Raw genomic sequence first — 10,600 nt, 5'->3', positions numbered from 1 at the left:
AGGAAACTAAGGAGAGGCCCTACCCCCTCCGCGCGCTAGGAGAAAAGTGTGGCGGAAATGACGTATAAGTTCTCATTTTTTTGCTGCTTTTTTATTTTTTTTGCTGCATGGCCCCGCCTTTTGGGCCACAATGGCGGCATTGTTCTGATTTTTTGAGCGCTCACACGTGTTGCTCTGGTAGGTTTCGTGCCGTGGCAAAGGCGCTGTGTGGGCGGGTTTGCGTTAGTCACAGTGTCTTGTTGCGCTGTGTTACCTGCACCGTGCTCTGCCGGATGTTGCGCGAGCGCGCGCGCTCCGCGCGCGATACCACGCGCAGCGCGGCGTGGTTTCGCGAAAGATGTAAACAAGAGAGGAGGGTGGCACAAAAGGCGGAGCATCGCCATGAGCAACGCCAACTTCCGGCTTCACTTTTGCTTCGCAAAGAGTGACATCAGGGCCTCCTTAGTTTCCTTCCTCCGTGCCTCGATGTCAGCGCCGCCTCCCGCTGGACAGGGTGGTGACAACTTTTGACCAGGCTTGCTGCCGCGCCGCCGCCATATTGTGTCGGAGCAGTTGACCCGGACGCACGTGTGCGCACCTTGTGTTGTCGCGTTGTGTAGTGTTTGCAGTTTCCACGAGGCTGCGGTCATATTTGCTGGGGTGACTTGTACGGTTCGGTATGTGCAGTGAAGCGTATGTCGCAGTTTAATAGCCAGCAAACTCTACCATGCCAGGCTGCTGCGTACCTTTGTGCACCAGCGCAACAGAGAAGGGTCATAGGTGCCTTTGGTTTCCCCGTGACTCGAAACGCAGAAAAAAGTGGGAAATTCAAGTGAAATGCGACTGTTGGAAAGCCACGGACAATTCAAGAATTTGCGAGGTGAGTGTCTTGCTTTCTATTTATGTATTGGATCCGCGCTTTAAGTGGCCTTCATGCTTACCTTTAATTTTATCGTGAAGTTAGGCAACTTGACAACCTAAGCGGGATAAAAATGGGTTGCAGTTTGCCTCATGTACCTTCAGTGCAATCCTTCCGCACCTACATTCTCATGACTCAAACATTCAAAACACTTTTTTTCTTTTAGCGTTGCTTTGATGACCAGTTCGAGGGGAGGCGGCAAGATGGTCGTCGGCTTCTTAAATCAAGCGCTCTGCTACACTCTTCAACTTGAGGCGTAAGTGCTATAGCGCCAGAGGCCATCTCTTTTTGTATGAAGTTTAAAGTGCCGCGTCTAGCATCTGACAGTCTGTTTTTTGGTCTTGCACAGCGGTACCCACGCAGAGAAAAGCCAGCACCTCGACTTCCCTTGGCTGGTGTTAAAATTCAAGGGAATGAAACCACATCACCACTTCACTCAACAGGAGAACCAGATGCTCAGATGTTTTCTACGGAGAGCAGTGAAGAGTGGTCCTCCCAAGAAAATATGCACGAGCTCTGCAGCTTTAGAAAAAATATCTCCTTTATGTCCGCAAGTGAACGGCGTAAAGCACTTCATGACGCTGAAAGAAAAAACAACGAACTGAAAGCCTGACGCAGGCGAGTAGGAAGTTGAAGGCGAGTTAAAAAAAAGCGAGGAAGCTGGAGGAGAACCTTTCTTCATTGACTGCGAACCTTAAATTTCTTAATGATGATCAGAAAGCCGCTTTACAAAAAACTAATGGGAAAGGTTGTGTCTGGAACAGTGAGACCATGAAGAAGGCACTGCAACTAAAGTTTGCATGTGGTTCAACTGGGTATGACTTGCTGTTGGAACAAAGCAACCCAATACCTTCACGACGAACGCTGTGCAGACGAGTACAGCATTTTTCTTTCAAGCCTGGCGTCCTCACTGAAATCCTTAGTGTCATGGAGACCAAACCGTCAGCAATGACCGACATTGAAAAGGACTGCGTTCTTTTCATGGATGAGATGGAAATTAGAAACGATGTGGAGCTTGATCGCTGCTGTGACTCCTTCCTTGGCAAGATAACCCTCCCTGAGTGTGATCAGCCTGCCAACCATGCAATCGTTTTTGTGGTTGGTGGCGTCAATTCGCGTTGGAAGCATGTGATTGCATACCATTATACTGGCTCATTTGTCAATGAAGACAAGCTTAAAGACTTTGTTCTTCATTTACTGAAGCTTTGTGCGGACATTTCCTTGCGTGTGCTTTGTGTCACTTGTGATATGGGCAGCTCTAATTGTGCAATGTGGAGGAGTCTGAACTTGTCATCTTCTCGTGATTCTGTCACAGTATGCAGTATGCCTCATCCGCAGAACAGCAGCAAGTCAGTTTTTTATGCCAGACCCATCCCATGTTCTTAAAAACATCAGAGGCCACCTTGTGTGCAAAGATGTTATGCATCTGAGTGAACAAATCATTTAAGAATTCTGTTTGCCCAGTAGCGAGGTCACCATAGATCATTTAGAAACTGTTCTCAAGTTGGACACAGAACAGCTGCGAGTGGTTCCAAATCTGAATAGTGCGCATCTGTCGAATGGACATTTCACAAAAATAAAAGTAGGAATCGCAGTGCAGTTTTTCCGAGAAGCCCCATCAGCCATAAGATATTTTATCAAGACTGGAAAGCTACCATTGGAAGCAGAAACTACTGCCTGGTTTTTCGAGCTCATATTTAAATGGTACACTCTGATGACATCTCGCCACCCAGTTGTCGCTTAGAGTTTTACAAATAAGAGTAAATATGAAGAAGCCATTGAAACACTTCGACTCACAGTAAGAGTAATGGAAGGTTTGGGAATTGGGGTCAAAAAAGTGTGGAAGCCATGTCAAGCTGGCTTAATAATGGCAACAACAGTGGTGCTGAAACTACACTCTGTCCTACTGCTTGAATGTGGCTACAAGTTTTTTTTTACAGGAAGGTTGACACAGGACTGACTAGAAAACTTCTTTTCAGTTGTAAGAATGGTTTCACCTGTCCCAATACGACTTGAAAAATGCTCTATAAATAGTGTCGGTCAGCCAGTTTCTGAAGGTTTCACATAATTCAAGCTATGAAATTGACGATAGCAGCTACTTGGTAGATTTCTTTGCTAAAGAAATCAAGGAGGTACAAAGCGAAATAGCAGACTCAGTAGCGAGCCATGACATTGGTGAAAAAGGACCTTTGAGTGAAGCTGAAAGCGACATCGTGGCCCACTTGGCAGGCTTTTTGGTTCGTCATTTTGTAAAGACACCAAAGGCTTGCCGTTCGTGTGTGGATATCTTCACAACTGATGACATTTCCAAGGAGCATGCTCTTGTTAGCATGAAAGAATATGTGAAAGATGGCAAGAACCTTGTATACGTAAGCCATGTTGTGTTAAACTTTGTGTCTTCATGTGAAGCTGTGTCCAAAAATTTTTGCGAAGAAAAAAACATTTGCCGTCTAACACAGCCAATCAAGACACTAAGATGCCTGCTTGTGCACAATGTTTCAACACCATCGGTTGTATGCGCTGAACATCCAAATGTCATGAAAACTCCGGGAGAATTTTGTGACGTGGCTCCGCATTTATTTGCACTGGCTGAGCCAACCAAATAGCAATGATGAGGATGGGTATGACAGCAAGACAGTTGCAGGTGTTAACTTGAACTGAAATTATTTCATCTCTTAAGCAGCACATAAATTTACTCCTGTTGAGTCTATGCACCCAACGTTTGTATGCATGTGGCTGATGAGGCTTCAGGCAGATGAAAGCTTTGGAGAGCTGTATTTAGGATGTCATTTTATATATTCTCTGGCTGTCTTCCTGTGGTTTTGTGCAGTTATGCATTGGTAATAAACCTTTCCTTTCCTTTCTTTTTGAGATATATGTCAGTGTTGCTCTTGTTCATTTTGGAGTGTCACAGTATTTAAGTGTGCTTTCGAGCAAAATATTCTGCACTGCTCGGCGTTCGCGCAGGAAGTAATCACAAGCCGAGCGCCTGAGTCTGTTTAAGAAACCCAAGAATTATCCTAGATGGCTGCATTGATATTAATTTGTCAGTGTGTAAGAAAGTACACTACACCTTGCATTTATAGCGCACATGCTCTTTTGCGTTGGTACATTTCGCACGCGCGATGTCTCCCTCCACACACACACACACACAAAACAGTTATCGCTAACGCTGCCGTGTCTTTTTTTGCCTTGTTTGCTGATATTGCAATTCACGACCTATGTGATCTACAACGTAGTTGAAAACGTCTTCTTGCGGTGATTACGTCCTTCTGCGCCTGTATTTTGAATGGTAGCTCCATGAACGTTCGGTTTGGGCCACAAGTGCGAACTTTATTTCGAAACATTTCGTAAGATAAGCGAAGACGCACCGAAAACAATTCGCGGTCTTCGAGGCTCGAAGCTTAAACTCTGGCGCTGCAGTCGTTGTCCTACCATGGGAATGATGGGAAGTACATGGATTTGTCTGATCTCCGTGCTTGTGGATTCAGACGTTCTTGTGGCTTTGTATATTACGCTATATAAATCTTATTGTCGTTTACTTCAGCGCAATCTATATTCCTCGAAGTGCAGAAGACGCCGAGAACGCGTACAATTGCTATTAATTGCAACGATTGAGCTTGTCCAGGTGGCCAAATCGAAACGCGCCAAGCGTCTCAAGGCACTGGCATGCCCGCGATAAATTCACAAAGGCGTTTCATTCGCTTGTCGATACATGCGTCCGTTGCTTAATGGTTTCAATATCAGGCTTCTTTGCTAGAGTCCCTGTGTTCGAATCCTGCCGTAGTGCAATTTTAATGGTCTTTATTTAATTATTTATTACGCAATACACTTGAAAATGATGGGTTTACAAAGTCACAAAGCCGTTTGAAACGAAAAGAACGAAGTTTAGGCAAATTCATGTACTTCCCATAATTCCCATGGTGGGACAACCGCTCCCATTGCAGTTCCGATTGACACTAGCGCCAGAGTTCCCTCTAGTAATTTTTGTAGAAAACTCTATGGCCGTGGTACGGAGTAGCGCGGATCGAAGCACCATAGATGCTAACGGCGCCTACCGGCCGCGTTACTTGGGCGCGGAAAGGCACCTCTGGCTGCAGGTCGGCGAACGCCGCGGCCGTCACGCGCGTGCACCGATCCATGCTTCTGCGCGACCGTCTCGCGTGGCCTCCTTCGAACGCGCCACCGTTCGCGTGACTGTACGCCCGAACGACCAGGCGTTGGGATCCAGCATGGGGCGAACATATTCGCTCGTTATCCGGTCGCGGCGAGTCGGACTTCTAGATTTGTCGCGCGCCCATCGGCATGTTTTGTGGATAGCAACTCGGCTAGCAGGCATTGATCTATGAAAGGTGCAATAAATGCCCTTGTGATTGTTTGCACTACTCTGTTGTCGTTCCTTTGCCCCAAGAGCACGGGTGAGAATCCGACAAGGTAAGAAGAAACACCGTGACGAAGGCAAGTCCCGTTGTCAATATGTTGGCTTTAGTGGCGATCTTTATTCTAGACTACTGCTCATTGCACCAAAGGTAATTTCATGAATAGTCAGCAGCTGGATTTTCTGTTTTTTATACGAAAATTACAGGTCTGGACTCTGACAGGTTAGTGCTACAACATACAGTTATCGTTAAAGTGTAGTTGGCCGGAGCTCGGAAAAAGTATATTAAGCAAAATAGCGTGAGATCGCCCACTTACCTGTCAAAAGCGGAACTTGGAGAGAGTGCGATGAAAGGGCAAAAAAAAAACGCAGTATTCATTTTGCACAAAAAAAGTATGTTATTTTCGTTTGATGCCGTGGCGGCCTAACAACTACGACAGCGGCCTCAAACTCCCTTAAGCTGCGAGCCAGCTTTGCCACCAGCCCCCTCTTCTCGGCGAACACCCACATAAGGCTGACGTAACGCGCATCTTCTGCCACTATCGGGCCTGAATCACCCGCCGTGTCGCTTTCCGTGTCGTCCTCAGCACTGTCGTTAGGCGACACTTCGGCAATAACAGAGACAACGATGGCGAAAAATTTAACCTCGAAATGTTGAACATCATAGCCGACATATTTTTGCAGTCCCAGCAGCACTGCTGAGCATCTCCTTTGCGTTCCAAATGCCACACACAGTAGTCGGCGGTAGATCCTTCTCGAGTGCCAGTGCAAACTTTGTGTCCCGTTCGATAGCACGAATGATGTCCAATTTTTGTTTCGTGCTGAGCACCCAGTTTTTGTTCAAGCTTCGGCATGGCGCGAGTCCTAATTTGCACGACGCCACAACGCAGGCCAGCCACAACATCCTCTGGCTTGGCATTGAAATGATGTTAATGTGGCTTCACCCTTTTAAGCGCCCTCTGTGTTTGTACTTGGGGGCTGTTCTGATCTCTAATGCTTGTTCTTTTGCATGGGTGACCTACTGCCGTGATTGCGCTACGAAAAGTGCAGACACTATGTGTGAATCGATACGTACACAATAAGCTCGTACAGTTTATGCGGATACAAAACACAGTATGTTCAATGGCCACTGAGTCGGGTATTTGACTTTACTATGAAAACGAAACTACTGTTTCGGGTATGGTTTAACGACGTTTTACTGTACATCCAGAATTGAAATTTGCTCAGTGTCTCTTAAGTAGTACCCCAGCAGAGCTTTCGAATATTGCATGAAAACCAGTGCATATTAAAGGGACATGAAAAACACTAAGCTAGAATAATAAATCTCACTTTTAGAATGCTAAGTCAGGACAGTATGCAAGAAAGCGACCTAGATCGTATTTGCGAATGGTGCTCAAAGTGGAAAATGAATTTGAATACCGGAAAGTGCGTCCATGTGCGGTTTACTAAGAAGAAAAAAGTAATCGATGCCAGCTACAGTCTAATGAATAATATATTAAGTACTAAATCCAAGACTAAATATTTGGGCGTAATGCTGTCGGGCGACTGCTCTTGGCGGGCACACGTGGACTATGCAGTTGGCAAAGCGGCAGTTGCTCCGAATTACATTCAAAGAAATTTAAAATGCGCAAATTCCAACCTTAGAAGCACGGCGTACCTAACTTGTATACGACCTATTTTGGAATATGCTTGTACCTTATGGGACCCGTCACAGATATGTCTGATAAATAAACTAGAAAAAATACAAAACAGAGCAGCCAGGTTCGTCTTGAGTAGGTACGGGAGGAGGCACAGTTGCACAGCAGTGAAAACAGAGCTCAACTGGGAGTCCCTGTCGTCTCGCCGAAAGAGGCTGCGGCTAAAGCTTCTGTATGAAATCTATCATAACAAAACTGGAATTGATAGGGAAATGTACTTAAAACCGCCAAACTATATATCGGCACGCACTGACCACCAGTGCAAAATTAGAGAATACCGGGCTAGGACGGGCCTGTGTGCCAACTCTTTCTTTGTAAAAACTATCGCTCAGTGGAATAGACTGTCATGTGAACAGGTGTGCAGTGAGAATCAAGATGTATTCTTTTCATGCTTGTAACCCCCCTGCTGTAACGCTTTCGGGCTAAGCGGGGATATGTCTGAATAAAGAATAAAAAAAGCAATGTAGCATCACTAGAACAGTGGCCAATACCATCTTCAAATACCTGCACCTTTTCTCTGTAATGTCGCCGATTGTGGCATGTGCGGCCAAGGTTATCAATTTATTAAAAAAAAAGAAAAATACACTTTTGTAGGTGTTCTTGCTACACTATGCATCTTGAACCATAGCAAATGTTTAGGATTCCTTCATATAAGGTCTGCTTTGCCCCTGTTCTTTTATGTGTTCTAGTTTTTCTGAACTCTTGTGGTCATAAGTGAGTCACCCATTCTGGGTCTCCAGTTCATACCTAGCTTTTGGCTACGTCTTTTATTTTTTGCTTCAGATTTTCCCCAAAAATGTACAGATGCAGTTTGTGTACCTGACAAACTCTTGATAGAAGTCTCCCCTGCTTTGAAAGCACATGAGGTCGCCCAACACTTCTAACTGTACTGTTGTAAGGAAAGGGGAACAGCCTACAATGAATTCAGAAATGAAATATCTAGTTGATTTCTTGGTGTTACGTTGACATTTGCTGTCACAATAAATGCTGCATAAATGTTGTATGATGTCTGCTCTTGAGCTCAAGGTTGCCCATAGGTAAGCTTCCATTTATGCTTTTGAATCTGTGGGATTTGGTGCTGCGAAATTCCACTCAGATTCAGTATCTTTGCTACTGCCTGGTATTAAAGGGTAAGTGCTATACAGTACTATACATTAGCACCTGGTGTTTCTAGGCTAACTTACAAACTATGAAGTGGACGTAGGCCATGCGCTAGCTATCTGGTGTTTTTAGGCAAACTGGCGAACGAAGAAGAGGACTTGCCACATATGCCACCTGTAGACTGGGTCTTCATGTTGAGTAGCCCTCAAAGTAAAGCCATTTTGCTCTGGTGCGCTACAAAACTGGTGGAAGTGCCGGGGTAAACATAAGCACCAAACCCCTCCGAGCAGCAGGAGCTCCAGCCCTGTACCAGTGGTTACATCGATTCATCGCACCAGCAGAAGGATCAGTGGACTAGCTCCTGAGCTTGGACTGCTTTCTGAGGGAATGCCAGCTCCGACTGTTCCAACTGGTATGGAAGGGACAACGCCGATTCATTGTATGCTGCACAATCCGCGAACGCCGAATTCTTTTCACGGCGATATAATTGAAATGTCGAGGATTGGCTTGTCCACTATGAACGCGTTGCTACGATCAATGAGTGGGACGATGTAGCCAAACTGAGGCACGTCTATTTTAGTCTGGAGGGCAGCGCACGTATTTCGTACGAGAACCGTGTTGATTTCCTGACACCATGGGAAGAGTTCCGAAGGCAGCATCTTGAGACGTATGCGATTCCGATCGCCGAGAAAAAGCTGAACGTGCTCTTCAATCAAGCGTACAGATGGCCAACGAGAGTGCCGCAGTGTATGTCTGGGACATGATGCGGCTTTTCTGTCGAGCCGACCCCAACCTGTCGGAAGAAAAGGTGTGGCACCTCATGCATGGGGTAAAAGAGCATTTATTTGGCGGTCTCCTGCGTAGTCTGCCTAAGAGTAGTTTCTGGCCGAGGCTACGTCGCCGCTGATAAGACTCTTCGGCGGCAACGGTCCCACTCGTACAAACGCCACGTGTACACTGCCTCAACTATGGGCTTCTTGGGAGCTTTCGGTGTCCATGTCAATTTATAATGACAACTAATGCATTCCGTAATCCGTGAATAACTACAGAAGCTGTCAGGCCCTTCACCTACAATCAGCTCTTTGTCAAGCGCTCTTCATGACGAGGTCCAGCAAGCGCCAAGAGAACCCCTTAGTACAGAGGCACAACCATTAACACGCGAGTTTCATCGCTTTGAGGCTGCCTATTCCTAAAACCGCTCAATAAAAAACAAAAGTAGCGCCATCCTTTGAAGATTGCCGTCATCCTCCTCCTCTGCGCTTTCTCTCGACGCTCGGCCCTCCCATTGGCCGAGCGCCGTCACGCGCTTTTATTTTTGCTTGTTTTTATTTCCACCGGCATTGCGGTGCCAAACATTGCGAATGGCGTACGCAGACGTCACGTTTACTGCCTCCTTTCTGCTTTTGTAGCGTAGTTCCGTGTTGTTGTGCCTTCGGATGCACCACACGTGAAACTGACGGTAAGCGACTCTTCCGGATTCCACCTGCGAAGCGAGACGCGCGCGGAGGAAGGTTTGGCTTCAAAGAATCAGCCGGGCTGATTCCCGGCTCTGCGAGGTAAGCGAGCGATTTACTTCGTTAGTTTTCGCCCTGCTAAGTGCCGCATGTTAGCGCTGCGTCTATTTGCAACTTTCGCGGCCGACTTCAATCAAGTCGTCGTCAAACACACGTGCTTTTTGTCGACTGAGTCATACATACCATGGCGTTGTTTAGCCTTAATTTGTGCGAACAACACCTTTTTGAGTGTATCGCCCTACGTTACGAAGCGGTGATGGTGCGGCGACCGTACATTGAAAGCGATCTGCGTTGACAACAAAGAGTGACGACGGCTGATATATAGCTTAGAGCTTTGTGTTCTCGACGCTTACTTTGCTTACTTAGCGTTGAAGAGAGACACGCAGGCCTTTATCTTCAAAAGATATCTGCTAAAGTGGCTGAGTGCGGTGTTGCTGAGACGCTGCTGAAACGCTGTTCTCGCCGCTTCGTTGGCGCTGAAGCGAGAGAGGCAGCACGAATAAGTAGAGCCAACCAAGCCCAACGACATTCAATCGCCGTCTCTTGATGTTTCGGTAACCAGTAACGACATAATGTAAAAAGAAAAAAATCCGATAGAGATACAGCCTCAAAAGCGCGAGCGTTTGATTTGGAGAGCGTCTGCTAGTTCGGCTCCGCGTAGGGGGAGCCAACGCCAGCGCAGGAGGAGAGAGGATATGACGCTACCTTTATTTTATTTAGGGGCATTACTTATTCCTCCTCCAGCTCCATATCACACCCCGTCTCCCGTCACACTGCAGTCGATCCAAGCAGCCCCATATTCCGCCGACCAGTTGAACGGAAATCAGACGTGTGGCATGCACTGGACGTCCCTTCTGTCACCACTGTGACGAGGCTGAGCACTTCTACCGACAGCGGCCATACCGAATTCTCGGACTGCCTAGGTTTTCTACAAACGGCTACACGACCCCGGTTCGGCCAGCAACGGCCAGAAATAGAATATGTCGCTCAGCAGCGCGCATCCTCGCCATCT

General features: G+C 46.7%; 1 long non-coding RNA gene across 1 annotated transcript; it reads left to right on the top strand.

Moving 5' to 3' along the window:
- The first annotated feature begins 523 nt into the window (after window positions 1-523).
- Window positions 524-3,761, top strand: LOC135907714 (uncharacterized). The gene is made up of 3 exons (XR_010566095.1): window positions 524-859; window positions 1,065-1,154; window positions 1,248-3,761. It is a non-coding gene; the product is annotated as an uncharacterized lncRNA (long non-coding RNA).
- The last annotated feature ends 6,839 nt before the right edge of the window (window positions 3,762-10,600 follow it).

Source organism: Dermacentor albipictus, chromosome 1 (genome assembly GCF_038994185.2).
Source record: "Dermacentor albipictus isolate Rhodes 1998 colony chromosome 1, USDA_Dalb.pri_finalv2, whole genome shotgun sequence".
Taxonomy (NCBI): domain Eukaryota; kingdom Metazoa; phylum Arthropoda; class Arachnida; order Ixodida; family Ixodidae; genus Dermacentor; species Dermacentor albipictus.
Note: the sequence above shows the minus strand (reverse complement) of the source record. Positions and strands in the feature narration are given on the sequence as shown.